A 14,767-nucleotide genomic window follows, 5' to 3' on the forward strand; every position below is an offset into this window, starting at 1 on the left:
TCATGATCAGCAGTGACATTTGTGCCTCAACCCACACCTTCCCTGGGAACTCTGAGAGAGTCTATCTAACCATGCATGGTGAAAGTGCGGCAATGCTCCTGATGGAGACTGGCCTGGTAAGCTTCCTTCATCTCCTCTCATCTTTCTCTGAGCACTTTGTCTCAGTTTCTATGTCTCACCTCATGGGGCCATCAGACAGGGATGGATGGCATCCTGCCTTCAACATCACATATGTGATGATAGATCCATGAGAGGGCCCATCTAATAGTCCATATTATGGCTTTTCCAAAAGAACTGTCCCAAACAAGAGGAATAAGACTCCACCAAGGAGAGTTTCCAAGTCTCCTAACCGGGCTCATAATACTGACTAAATCCTAGGGCTTCAGGCTTAAATTAGATTAAATTAGAGGTAAGCACCTGGAACAGAGTAAGTTCTACAAACAATAGGAATCATCGTCATCATTATTGTCATCATCATCTCTACCATCCTTGTTCTCATCACCATCCACATCATCATCATTATCATCGCCATCAACACCATCATTACCATCATCATCACCATTATCACCATCACCACCATCATCACCACCATCATCACCATTATTACCATCAACATCATCATCACATCACCATCACCATCATCATCACCACCATCATCACCATTATTACCATCAACATCATCACCATCATGTCACCATCAATCAACACCATCATCACCATCACCATCAACACCATCATCACTATCACCACCATCATCATCCACATCACCACTCCCGTCAGCATCACATCATCATCAACACCGTCATCATCACCATCAACACCACCATCATCATCATTCTGGAGCTGATACATTGTTTCTTCCTTCTTTGTTTTTCCAACCTCTCACACTCCAGAGTGCTCCACCTCAGACCTCTGGAACTAGTATGCCCAGCCATGCCCATCCCAGAGGCACCGGCAAACTGGTGTGCCCCCCCGCCGACCACATGAAAATGGCAGGGATGCACGTCAACAGCCAGCCATGCACTATGTGAGCCAGACACAGCACAGATAAGCCTGGACACACGGCTTTGAGCTCAGTGGACACCGAGCAGGAGGACCCCGGTCCCAGGAAGTGGTATGACCAGATGGCTAAGAATAAAGATATTAAGAAACTGGCTGCCTCTGATCTTGAAAGTGCAACTGACTCATGGCCACAGGGAGCCTCTTTCGAGACTTTCACCTTGATGTTTTGAATGGAGCTCATTGTGATGCATGCCTGTTCTGCTTATTTATAGCGATGAGATAAAACCCAGGTGAGTTATTTGGCAGCAGGGAATGCTGCTGTTTTTAATCAAACCAAATAAAAAGACAATCTCTTTATTGAAAAGCTGTATCCTCAAGGCCTTTTACAGACTGCAGATGTGTGCACCTTAATCTTACATTCCTTTGAAATGAGAACGCTCTTGAAAAGCAATCTATATATTCCTAATTTCACAAGGAAATACTTGAATAGTTCTACCTTTCTGAATCAGAAAAGAAAAGAAAGGGGAAAAAATAAGCTGGCTGTGACATAAGAACCACCCCATGTCACCAGCTGCAAGGCCACATGCTGGGGGAAAATCAAGTTCAAGGCTACCAAGCCTCAGGCTGCTAAGAGGCAAATTCGGGTTTTGCAATATAAGTACAAGTCAAGACAATGACTGAACTATGAGGATGCAAAAGATGAACAGAGCAGCAGAACCCAGACCGTCCAGGGTGATAGCCGCAGAGGTACGTACTGTCAGAAGAGACTGCGCACCCACAAGGAAAGGGCAGGCGGCACTCCCCCCGGCATCTCCTGTGCAACAGCAGGTAATGGGGGCACGTGGACTCCCGTGCTGAAAAGCAATAAAAAACACGTCCATCTCCGTGCGTGCTCCCAGGGAGAGACGTGAAAGGACAAGCTTCCTGGCTGAGTGCACAGAGTGGCACCGTGTCCTCGAGCAGGAAAGAGGGAGGATCCGTCTGGCGGCGTGGCTGAGGAAAAGCTTTTACTGTTCACTTCTCGTGACTTTATCGACAACAGTGCATAGAAAACACTGGTTTTCTAACGTGATTTCTTCACCCAACCAGACTGGAAAAAAATAATATTTTAAATTTCTCTTTATTTTTTAAAAAACTGGTTTGTGTTAGTGCAGATACAATTTTTCCATTTCTTTGGTTGTTTTACTCTTCTCTCATGACTCTCCCACCAAACCCGTGATACCTCAAGGAGGCTTTAATCACGAAAAGAATGTCAGGCCAGCAAGACGAGGCACCAGGACTCAGGGCCTGAGCTTGAGGAGATAAGTGTGTACTCACGAAATGTGTACCGGGTAGGAGAGTGTCTCCCCGAAACCCACATCTACCCTCCGACCCGGAGCCTCATGATGTGACTTCCTTTGAAAATAAAGGTCTTTGCAGAGACGCCATGACTTAAAACGAGGTCATTCTGGATTGGGCTGGGTTTTAACCCAATGACTGGTGTCCTAATAAAAAGAAAACAGAGCCACAGAGCCACACAGGGAAGAAGCCATGCGACGACAGGCAGAGAATAAAGTAACCTGTCTAGCAGCCCAGGAACACTTAGGATCGACAGCAAACACCAGAGGCTGGAAGAGGCAAGGAAAGTCCTCCCTTTGAGCCTGCGGAGGGCACAGGGCCCGCCGACATCTGGATTCCAGACTTCTGGCCTCCAGAAATGAACAGAATACCTTTGTGTGGTTTGAAGCCATCAGGCCCATGGTACTTTATCACAGCAGTCATAGGAAAGTCATAGCTGGTCCTGTAGCCATCTAGGGAACGCAGTGTCCAGAACAGCCTCTTCCAGGGACCCCTACACACTGAGCACTCCAGCCCCTTGTGAAATCTGTGAAGGGAAGATTCCTGGAGTCCTTGGGAATCGCTTCCCTGGAGTGACAGTCCTGACAGGTGCTCTGTCCTCCACCGCGTGCCACGACACGGCCACCGGTCCTCTGTGCGTGACGTGTCCCATTCATTCTTGAGCAGACTGATGGGAGACTTCCCTTAATCATCTAACCAGCATTTCCAAAAGCCTGGGATGGCTCTCCTTCCACAGTCAATGGTCTTTAGCTGAGATTCTGGAATTTTCAGCTGGTGTTTCAGGCTGCTTCTGCGTCTGCTGTTACTTCCATGCCCATCTCTCTCCCCTCACCTCCGCCCCCTCCCTGGCCCTCTCCACTCTGCTCAAACCTAGCAAGGCCTCTCCCTCTGTGCGCAAGGCTTCCTCCACCCCCTTCTAGCCCGCACGCCTGTTTTGTCCTGGCCGCCAAGGGTGTTTGTGTCCTAGGGCTGCTGTAACACAGCGCTGGAAACTGGTGGCCTAAACCAACACAACTTTCCTGTCCCACAGTTCTGGAGGCTACAGGAGTGCTGTCAGGGTGTCTCAGGGTCCCTGAGGGCTCTCCCTGGTTTCTGGCATTGCTGCCCCCTCGGTGTTCCTTGGCTTGTGGCTGCGTCACCCTGACCTCTGGCTCTGTCATCATGCAGTCCTCCCTGCATGTCTCTGTCTCTCTGTCTCTCCCCTTACAAGAACATCAGTCAGAGGAGCAGGGTCAACCTACACCTGCGTGACCTCATCTCAACTAAGTTACCTCGGCAAAGACCCCGTTTCCAAATAAATGCACATTTACCATATACTGGGGGGTAGGGCGTGGACATCTCTTCCTGGGGGACACAAGCCAGTGGACAGCACCGAGGGGTTGACACAGGGGGCCAGCTGGCCCTCTCTCACACTACCATTCCTCCCCTCATGGCGTCGGCCTGCATCCAGCCCTGCGGGGCTACGTAGGACCCCGTTTCTGAACTGGGCTCTTGCTTGCACAGGGTCTAGCCCTGGCTGGCGCTGGCTCCAGAGAGCCATGCCCCCAACACTGCATTCCACCGGTTCTGTGTTCCGGGGTGCTGACACAGACCCTACCCTGACCAGGCACCAGCACCTCCTTGTCCCCGTTACAAGGGTCCCTGGCTGGGTCTCCTCCTTTGATGCGGTGAGTCTCACAGGAAGGTGTCCAGCTATTTCTGGTGACGACATGCTGACTCTGGCCGGGTCCTCCCTTGGTGAGGGCTATCCCGGAGCCTGTGTGTCCTGACTGCCTGCCCAACTGGAGTGGGTATGGCCAGCGGAAAGAGACCCTGCCACAGCAGAGCCACTCATTTGAGAGCTGAGCTTGGCGCCCTGGAGGCAGGGGTCAGCAGCTGCAGGCCGAGTTAGGCCATGCAAGGCCCTCCCCATGCTTTGTAAGGGAGGCCTCCGTCTTCAGTACCCACGTCTGTATCTTCAGAGTATTTCCAGTGTACAGGGACTTCCCTAAAGAAAACAGAAGAGAGAAACAGGACCTGGCCCATAATAATAAAAGCTAAAAATAGCCGCTGGTTACCACGGGCTCACGGAGGCAGGACACATGCCTGTGCCCCATTACAAACCCTCACGAGGGCCTGGGCCGGGCTCCTGCATTCGACAAGGCAGTGGTGCTGGGGAGGCAGTGACCTGCTCGGGCTCCCGTGAGTCAGCAAAGGGCAGAGCTGAGGTCTGAAGGCCACAGTGTTTGATCCTGCGCTATCAGCCACGGCGCCCCTGCACCTGCAGCCCCAGACCTGCGCCAGGGGATGGGGTCAGACCAGGTGAGCACCAGATGGGGGCATGGGACCAAAGCTGGGGCTTCTGTCTCCCCAGCAGCCAGCCCACTCCTGGACCCTCCTGCCAGCAGCTGAGTGGTTTTGGCACTCGGACTCCAAGCACCTGCTGGTTTGAATGGGTGGACGCGGCCCCTGGGCTGGTGAGACTGAGCCGGCGCTGCAGTTACCGTCGCTTCCTCAGGACCAGCACATCACAGCACCCCTTTGACTTTGAAGACAAATTCCTGGACCCCCACCGTCCTGAAGGAGCCGGCAGCTCATCTGCTGGACCTCACTTTCCTTCTACATGAAACGAAGAGCCTGGGATGATGTTATACTTAGGAAGCCTGTGGCTCTCTTAGTCTTTTGACTGCAAAATTTCCATCAAGACCAAAGCTGGCTTTGCCTCAAATGGGGACGAACAAATGCCAACCACGTGCAACTCTGGCCTCCCTCCATACTGGCCTCTCAGCATGCTGGCCTCCCTGCTAGTCCTCAAATTTGCCAGCTGCACCCGAGCCTCTGGACCTTTGCCTCTGCTCTTTGCCCTGCCTGGGATGCTCCCCCAACCCCCAAAGAGCCCCTTGCCTCTGGCCCCTCCCCTGCCTTCAGGGACAGGGGAGCTGCACAGTCCTGGGAGGAGTAGCTATAATCGGGATATATGTCGAGGACACAGCTCTCAAGATTTGCTGAGGGACTGGGATGTGGAAGGTATGAGAAATCAGTGTGCCATTCCTCTGAGTTTCCTGGGCCCGGGCAGTGGGCAGGACAGAGCTGCTGGGTACCATGATATAGAGAGCAGGGGACTGGTAGCAAGGGCACGCTCAGGGGTTGCATCTGAACATGTCACATCTAGGTTGCCCCTTGGACTCACTGGAAAGCCACTTAGAGTTGAAAGTCTGGAGTCCACATATTGGTCATGCCTGGAGGTACAAACTGGGATCCAGAGGAATGAAGTGAGAGCCGAGAAGGGAAGAGGCATCGAGGCTTGGAGGGCAGGGAGGGGAAGAGAACCCACAAAGAAGAATGCCCAGCTGGAGCAGACTGGAGCTCCACCAAGCACAGGAGGTGCAGAAAGACAGGCGCAAGACAGCTCATTTCAACCACGCCGTGAAGTGTTGATCCTTCTTTAAGTTGAGGAAATGGGTTGAAAAACTTGCCTGAGATCACTGAGCTGGTGAGACACTGATTTGGGATTCAAATCCAGGTCCTGTAGACTTGAGCAACACTGGCCTTTCTACCTCTGTATCCTTACTGCTCGATAGGGGATGGCATGTTCTGTACAGTTATTATGCCTTGTGTCATAGGCATAGGGTTCCCTAGGCCACTGTATCAGTCATACCACTTCCAACTGCACTGCTTTTTGTGGGTTTTCTTTGTTTTTTTCAAAGTACTTTATTTATAATTTTTTTTAAAAAAATTAAATATAGGAAAATAAGTCCAGATGTGTACAGCTAGACAAACATCACAAAGTGATAATTATCAATGAGCTTCTTGTATTTGTGAGTCAATGTCCTTCATCAGGAGTACCTTTGAGAAATTCTCAGCCATCATCTCTTTGAAGATCATCTCTGATCCATTCTCTGTTTTCTCACCTTTGGGGTGTTGATGCTATGAACATCCAACCTTTTCATGATGTTTCTCTGTCCCTCCATTCTTTGCTATATTTTCCATCACTTACTCTTTCTGTGATTCAGTCTGGATATTTTCCTTCTCTTGCCTCTAGTTCTCAGGCAAAACCTGACTTTTGATTCTTGAACATACTCATCACAATTATTTTAAAGTTCATGTCTGCTGATTCCAATATCTAGATCCCCTGTGCTTTGGTTCCTGCTGTCTGGCTTATTTGTCTCACCTGTTTGTTTTCATTACACTATCATTCTGTGGGGAAGACTACCATTCACTTTGGCCTGGAGGCCAGGGCTGGGTGAATGTAAGGTGGGGCTCCTTCTTCAGGAGACCTGAATGGTTTCTGGTTTAGCCCTACTCTTACATAATATCCTGTGAGATTCTCACCTGAAAGCCTGGGATAATTCCAAGGACTTCTTCAGGAAGATCTCTGAGATCCTGTTTCTGTCCTCCAGGCCTGGGAGACTTTTGAGAGCTCAGACTTTGGTTACTACAGCACCTTGGGGGTAAAATGCCACCTGACCTCAGGGTTTTTCAACACCTGCCATCCTTCCAGGGTCCTGGCCCTCAAATCCTGTGGCCTTGGGAGCTCTGCAATGGCCACAAATAGACAGGCCTCTTTCCTTTATATTGTATTCAGTTTTCTTACGGTTCTTGGTGGAAAGGTTGGTCTGCATTTTCTAGAGTCCATCACTGAAATAGAAGTCTTTCCTAAGTTGCTTATAGCACATTCACAAATGTCCTCCCATTGGCTTTCATAGCCCCTCCGCGTGGCGGATGCCTAGAAAGACACAGTTCATTGGGCCGTCCCCACAGGTATAAACACAAATGACTTCATACAGTGCATTAAGCACATTCTTTCAAATAACCTCCTTAATGAACCTTTTTTTTTTCCTGCCTCCTTTTGTGTCAGAAAGGGCCTATAGAATTCATTTTTTATGAAACTAGTAAATCTCTCTTGGGTTTCATCATGCTGTGTTCTTAATAACTGTCCACTTCTCATTAAAACATGGGGGTTATAAGTTTCCAAGTAGCAGTTGGGGCAGGATACGGGGTTTCAAGATGGACAACATAACCTCAAACTTAATAAATGTATTTTCAGGAGGAAAAAAGAACTCTAATTAAGAAAGCAACATGACAGATCAGAGAAATGGCATCAAGCAAGTCGATTCTACATGGCCTAATTTATTATCCATTTCTTCTCCAGATGCAGCATGGAGGATGAGAGCCAATAATTAGTCTGAGCTGAAGCCTTGCTCAGAGTCTGCCTGTGTGCATCCCCCAGACTCTGGGCCTTGTTACTCTCGGGACCCCATCACAGAGCCTGAGCGTGAGGGCTAGGAAAGGAGGCACAGAGGGGAGCTCATTGTACAAAGTAGAGATGGTGTTGAGGGAGCTGCCTTTGTACAAATGAGCAAAGATGTGCTCACAGATGAGAGTGGGCAAGGAGGAGAGAAAAGCCCGCACACTCCCTGCCTAATGACTACTTTAGGTCACTTAAGAAACATACTCCCTAAAAACGTTTATCTCATGTGCCAAATCTTATCAAGGAACACCATGTTGAGAAACATTCTGAGGCTGAATCAAGGTCAATGACACAGGACACTACTCTGAGGGGACATCAGACACAGGCTTGCAGTACACAGGTGTTTCTGTGTTTGCCACTTCTCCCATTAAAATGTGTGTACAATGACGATTATTCCAGACTTGCTGTGGTGTGTCAGGGTGCACCATTATTTTTTCTCTTGTTTCTAAAGCAACCTCATGATGTAGTTAAGACAGGTATCATAAATCCCATTTACAAGTAAGAAAGCTGCAATACAGAATGTCACAGGATTTGACCACATCACCCCAGCTCCTTACTGACTGTTGCTCCCATTTTCTATTCAACTTCCCCATAGTCGTAAGAAAGACAGCAGGTGCCTGATGACCCGGGTGTTGTGTAAAAAAAAAAAAAAAATGGACCAGGCAAAGATATTCACAGCATTGCTCTCAAAGAGCACAATAAATATTCTCTAAAAAGCAAATGATTCTATCCATTCCTGTTTTTTTAAATATTTATCTACGTATTTGAGAGAGAGTGAGAGGAAAGAGAGAGAGAGAGAGACAGCATGCATGAGGGAAGGGCAGAGAAAGAGGGAGACGCAGACTCCCCGCCAAGCAGATAGCCCCACATGGGGCTTGATCTCACAGCCCTGAGATCATGACCTGAGCAGAAATCAAGAGTTGGATGCTCAACCGACTGAGCCACCCAGGCGTCCCCTTCCCATTCATGCAAAAAAATTAAACATGTAATTCAGAATCTATTACAAAACATAATTAAAATATAAAAATTATGAATGACCATGAATATAGTCTTTTTTCATATTACTGATGAAAGACCACACATGGTGAATGCTCCAACACATAAGAAAATATAAAAGACGTCTTCAGGATTGAAAACTTTAACAGCTCGTCATTGCGTGCACCCAAAAACAAGGCAGGAAAACAGCAGTTCAATTCAGTAAAATAAATATTTAATTGGACCATATGCAAAATGCATAGAATATACTCTATGCATAGAATATACTAGAATATAATCTAATATGGGTTACATAAATGTACAAATAACTATAATTCAAGATATGTTACATGATATTGGAGAGACACACAGAAAATATCGAGAGGTCACCGAATCAGGAGAATTGGAAATAAGCTTTCAGAATGATGACTAAATGAGCAGGATTTTCATTTTTATAAATATTTAAAATTTACTTTCAAATTCAAGAAGGAAAGAGAGAGAGAGAGAAGTATTTCTTTCAATTCTGTGGATTGAGTCTGCTCCTATTTTCCCCCCCTGGAATCCTTAGATGGATATGAACAAACCAGGCTGCTAATGCATTCACATCTATACCCAGGAAGCTTTGTAAGATTGTATATAACAAGCCTCCGTGCTTGTTATATCTCAGGACTCGTGGCATGGGTTTTAATTTCTGCTTACAGATCGTCACAGGTTAATAAAAGGGAAAATGTCCTCTACGAATGAATCATAGAAACCAAGAATTTGATGTAATTCCTTCCTCCTTAAATAGAAATATCTTTAGACTATTCAGCGTGGACTGTTATTACCCACTTGACTTTATAGCTCTCCTGGAAACAAGATATGAGAACCCCTTGCATCAAGTGTTTTGGCACTAAAGCTCCTTTGTGTTGCGAGCTCTTCTCTTAAGGATGAACACCTTTGTACCGGACGCACGGAAAGAGACCTTACAGTTGCATTACTAACGTCTAACATTTCTGATCCATGAACAAGTCTCAACAGTGGCATCTCTGTGTTGTCATCTCCCCTCCGACCTCCCCCAGAAGTCAGGCAGCCTTGTGACTGCTTCAGGCCATCAATGTGGTGGAAGCGACACCGCCTGACTTTTACAGGAAGGTCATGTAAGTCATGCAGCCTCGATGTGGCCTCGTGGAACACTCCTTCTTGGAATGCTCCTTCTCAGAGCCTGGCCCCATGCAGTGAGAAGCCCAAGCCTTGTGGAAAGCCAGTGTGCAGGGACTCTGCTCACCGTCCTGGCAGAGCCCAGCCTTCAAGCCACCCCAGCCCAGGCACCAGATGTCTCAGTGAGGAAGCTGCCAGATGCTTCCCATTCCAAGCTCCGGTCACCCCAGCCATTGGAGTCTTTCCAGATGAGACCCCAGGCCTTCTGTACTCTGAACAACTTCCAGACCCGTAGAATGGGAACATGACAAATGGCGGCTGCTTTACGCCACTAAGCTTGGGCTCGTTTGTTATGCAGCACTCAGCAGCTAGGACACCTACCATGATTTTGGCCATGTCACTTCAACGTGTCCGGTGTCCATATCACCATCCTGTTCTATTCTGAGCTCATGGCCTCTGTCAGTCCTTATGAAATTTTTCCATCTTACCACTCACCCAGCTTGCACTATTTTTCTCATTGTCATATTTCGGTGTAGTTACTTCCATTTTTAAAGATTTTTTCCTAACTTATTTATTTATTTATTTAAAAGAGGGAGAGAGAGAGCGTGTGAGAGTGGGGGGAGGGGCAGAGAGGGAATCTCAAGCAGACTCTGTACTGAGCACGGCACCTGACTCGGGGTGCTTCTCACAGCCCTGAGACCACGACCTGAGCTGAAACCAAGAGTCAGATGCTTAACGGACTGAACCACTCAGATGCCCTTATTTCCATTTTTAAAACCATCCTAATATTATGTTTAGATTCTTTTCCATTGGATGTGCTTAGGGGTGGTGCTATCATGACTAGCTTTGCGTGTGATTTTGTGCTTGAGTTTGGGACTGGTTTTATAAGACAGATTTTTCAGAAGTTCAGTGACTAGGTTAAGAAGGATTAATGACTTAAGGCTCTGGAGGTGTACTGTCAGGTTTATTTTCAAGGAGTTATAACAATTTAGAGGGACACCAATAATCTATGAGCATGTCTGTATGACTGTACCCTCTCCAGCTAAATTAAGTTTTAAAATTAAGAAAAATATTAATTTGAAGCATCACATGCACGGATTAATTTATCTCCCAAACACATGTAGATGTGGGATAACAACAAAAGCAGCTAGAACAATAGGCACATTCCAGTGTGGGCTGAAAACCAGATAAAGTATGATTTAGAAGTGAAAAAAGAAACCATACCTGTCAAACCTGCGGGAGTGAGAGAAGGCGAAGGGAGCAATGCAGCAGGACGATACTCAGAGGCGTGGCTAGACTCTGTGCACAGGAAGGGAGAGAGACAAAAACAGAGAGCTCCAGGCAGCTGGGTGCATCACCGTGTCAAGCAGGATTCTGAGGCTCCATGAAAGCCACTGGGGGCTGAGTACTGGAGCATGCTAGGCGAGACTCAGTGTCAGCGGGGTTTTCAGGATCCGTGTGTCTGCAGAGCAAACCAGGTATTGGAGACACAAGACAGGAGTCATTAAGAGGGGGTAAGAAATGCTGACCCATGGTATCACTAGGATAGAATTCCCACCCTGTTTTTCATCCCATCGTTTCCTCGGAGGGACATTAGGACACAAGGTTTAGATAAACAGCTTTAGGAAAATAATTACAAAAAATAATTTGGAATGGGAGTGAATATGACCAAAATTTTGACTCAAATGCCCTGACCATTGTTTTCCAACTAACAGCTCGTCTTCTTTCAGGTAAATGTAGCTCCTAGAATAAGAAATTTATGAGAATATTCAAAATGGCATTTTAAAAGAGTGTGTTCCTTGAAATCCCACTGTTTAACGGCCCTCGTGCTGCGCTGTCTTATTTTTTCCCCGGATACCAAGGGTTTGCGATAAAAACATCTGGTCTGTGTGAGCTGGGTTTTGGCAATAGCACATTATGTAAATAAATATCTGTTTAAAATGCATCACACCATTGCAACTGATGTCATCAGCTACCCAGTTTTCCAAGAACAATATGAAATAAACCACTAATTAAGCCTTGTCAACAGGAGGAGAACAACAGATAGAATAATTCGCTTCGTTCAGGCTCTGCTCTGTGCTGGCGTGCAGTAGCCATGTAATCCAGGGCCCTCGATGCTCCTGGACTTGCAGAAAGAAATGCATCTTCCCCCAGATCACATTCACGTGCTTGGCACAAACATCTCACGTATACAGAATCATCAAAAGTTTGTTTCCTGTGTATCCAGGAAATGGATAAATTAAATATCCTAGTTTATAATGCAAGCTCTATTTACATATCAGGTGTCTGTGGATAATCCCTCACCAATGATCACTTATATTTGCATACTGACATATGGTACGCATAGTAATTTCCCGTGTATTATCCCATGTCATTAGCATGATTTGACAAAAAATTATTAATGTCTCCACTTTTCATAACTCTGGTCCTGGATAGGTCCAACTGCTTGCCTACATGTGGGCAGCCAGTGAAGAGGGCAGAAATCATACCAGCACCAAAGAATGTGCTTTCAAATTTATGCTCTCCTGTGTACCTGAGCCCCCAGCTGGGCCCTCAGACTCCCACGACACTTGGGCCCCAAGATGCCAGCCACACCTGGGCCCTTAGACCACCAGGCCAGAGCCCTACCGTACTCCAGACTCAGTGGGGATTCTGTGCTCTGCCCAAGAGCCCACCAGGGTCCTGCAGCTCTCACCCACTTCTCTGTTGTAATTATCAGGGGCCCCTATGGGCTCTACTCCCTGTAGTCCTTCCAGTGAACCTAACACAGGCCTGTGAAGAATAAAAGATCTTGTAAGGTCTCAGGGGGTCTGAGGACAACCTTCGACATCATTTTCTGGAGAACTCTCTGGTTTCCATGGGCACTCCTAATGGAATAGAAAGGTCTCTCTCTCACTCCAGAGCTCTTTGAAGAGATTCCTGGTATTTTCCAAGGAGCTTTCTTCTCAGGTAGAGGGCATTCTCTGCTGGGGAAGCATTGGTTTCCTTCGTGGGCCTTTGAAGAGAAGGAAAAACAACATGGCAGCTTTGAACACTGCTTGATAGGACCTGTGGGAGGTGCTTGCTGGCACTGGGGCCCTGGCTGTCCCCTCAAGCAGCCAGTTAGAGCATCTGTCTCGGGACCTCAGTGGACTTTCACGTGTAGGAAATGTGACCACATAGGGGAGGGACAGCAGGACAAAGGACAGGACAGCAGAACATGTTCAGTCCAGGGTCCCTGGCTTGGAGCTGGGCAGCCTCTGGTGATGTGTCCAGTTGGGGTCCCAAGAAGCAGACCTGAGACGAGGAGTGATACGCGTGTGATAGTGAGGAGGGCCATGCGGAAACCAGTGCCAGGGTTAAAGCTGAATAAGGACGGAAAGGAAGCCAAGCAAGGAGAGATGTCAGCAGAGTCCTTCAAGTGCAGCTTAGCTGAGCCCACAGGGAGCTCTGGGCGTGAGCTCCGCTTCCCTGAAAAAGGCAGCCAGTGCCAGGCGCCCACACCCAGAGACACAGTCAGCGGTCACCCCTAAGCTCCTGGCACTTCTGCTCTGTGCAGAAGGGAGGACAGGCCCAGCAACCCAAGGCCAGAGCATCAAGGAAAAGCCCCAGCTGCTTGGACTGAGTGGGCACTGAGAGGGGAGCGGGCCACCACCAAACAGCCTGGTGCCCTGACGACTCACAGCTGACTTTCTGGGAGCAAGTCCACGGCTTCTCTGCATCCCTCACATTCATCACATGCCTTCCTCAGAGCCCCCTGCTGCCGTGTCCCCAGGCCCCTGAGCACCTGACTTTGCCTGGGCCACAAGGCACCTCCTAATCATCTCCCCGAGGCCCCCAGCTGACTGCCCAGAGGACCGTGCCTCTGCAACACCATCACCACCGGCCTGCCCCACCTCTCTGGCACTGCCACCACTTCCAGAACTGGTCAACATGCCAACACATGGGATCTCCACCCAAGTGGCTGCCCTGGGGACGTGCAATCATTAACACGGGAGATGTGTGCCAATATGAGCCAGGATAAAAAGCAGCACACATCTCTCCTCTTTTCTCCCTCCTAGGGTGGTTTTGCCTGAGTCATCCTGCAGAGCAGTTTCTCCTGTGCACACCTGACCGTAGCTCTCCCTGGCACCACTTCCCACCAGCTATGAATGTAACGTGTCCCCCCAAATTCATATGCTGAAGNGAGTCATCCTGCAGAGCAGTTTCTCCTGTGCACACCTGACTGTAGCTCTCCCTGGCACCACTTCCCACCAGCTATGAATGTAACGTGTCCCCCCAAATTCATATGCTGAAGCCCAACCCCCAGTGAGATGGTACATGGAGATGGNCCAACCCCCAGTGAGATGGTACATGGAGATGGAGTCTTCGAGAGGCAAATAGATCTCCATGAGGTCATGAGGGTGAAGCTGCTGTGATGGGACTCATGTCCTCATAAGAAGAGACACCAGAGAGGTTGCTTCTTCTGTGTTCTCTCTGACATGCAAGGATGCAGCAAGAAGACGGCCATCTGCAAACCCGGAGCAGACCTCCCCGAGTTTGCAGCACCTTGATCTCCAGGATGATGAAAAAAATGTGTGTCACTTAAGCAGTCCAGTCTGTGGCCATTTGTCATGGCAGCCTGAGCAGACGAAAACAACACCCCTGGTGCTTCACACTCCTGCTCCCTCACTCCCCAACACACATAATCCAGCAGCACGCAATCCTTTCCCCAGGCTCTGCTTTCTGGAGAATGCAGGTTTAGTTACAAGTATCTCATTTGTAAAATGGAGACCATCAGGCTTGCTGTGAGAACGGAATCAAATGTGAAGAAGCCAACACTTCTCCTGCATTGACCGCCTGCTGATAGAGTGCTAAGCAGTGTACATTCTGGATCTCACTCCCCAAACAACCCGGGAGGTCAGTCCTGCTCCCATCCTGCTGCATGGAGGAGGAAAGTGAGGCAGAGAGATTTGCAGAGATTTGGCCAAGGTCAAATTGTGAGGTCAGGGCTCCCCAGGGCTCCACGCTTGCAGTTCTGGCCTCAGGACGACACCTGCTTTACCACTGTATGTGATCTGAAGAGCCAGGAGTGGTCAGTAGGTGATGGCTTCCCTGCCCCCC

The 14,767-nt window shown here is 48.4% G+C and overlaps 1 long non-coding RNA gene across 3 annotated transcripts in view; it reads right to left on the bottom strand.

Annotated features, from left to right (window-relative positions):
- LOC109490947 overlaps window positions 1-14,767 on the bottom strand; it is a 33,829-nt gene that overhangs the window by 6,463 nt on the left and 12,599 nt on the right. The window contains exons 3-4 of one of the 3 annotated variants that reach the window (XR_004624357.1): window positions 12,507-12,680; window positions 8,796-11,147 (exon numbers count right to left, since the gene is read on the bottom strand). This is a non-coding gene — a long non-coding RNA (uncharacterized LOC109490947). Of the gene's footprint in view, window positions 1-8,795; window positions 12,681-14,767 lie in introns of those variants that run through there. The other 2 variants (XR_004624356.1, XR_004624355.1) reach the window with 2 other exon arrangements.

The sequence above is a fragment of the Ailuropoda melanoleuca genome, chromosome 3, assembly GCF_002007445.2.
Source record: "Ailuropoda melanoleuca isolate Jingjing chromosome 3, ASM200744v2, whole genome shotgun sequence".
Classification (NCBI taxonomy): Eukaryota; Metazoa; Chordata; class Mammalia; order Carnivora; family Ursidae; genus Ailuropoda; species Ailuropoda melanoleuca.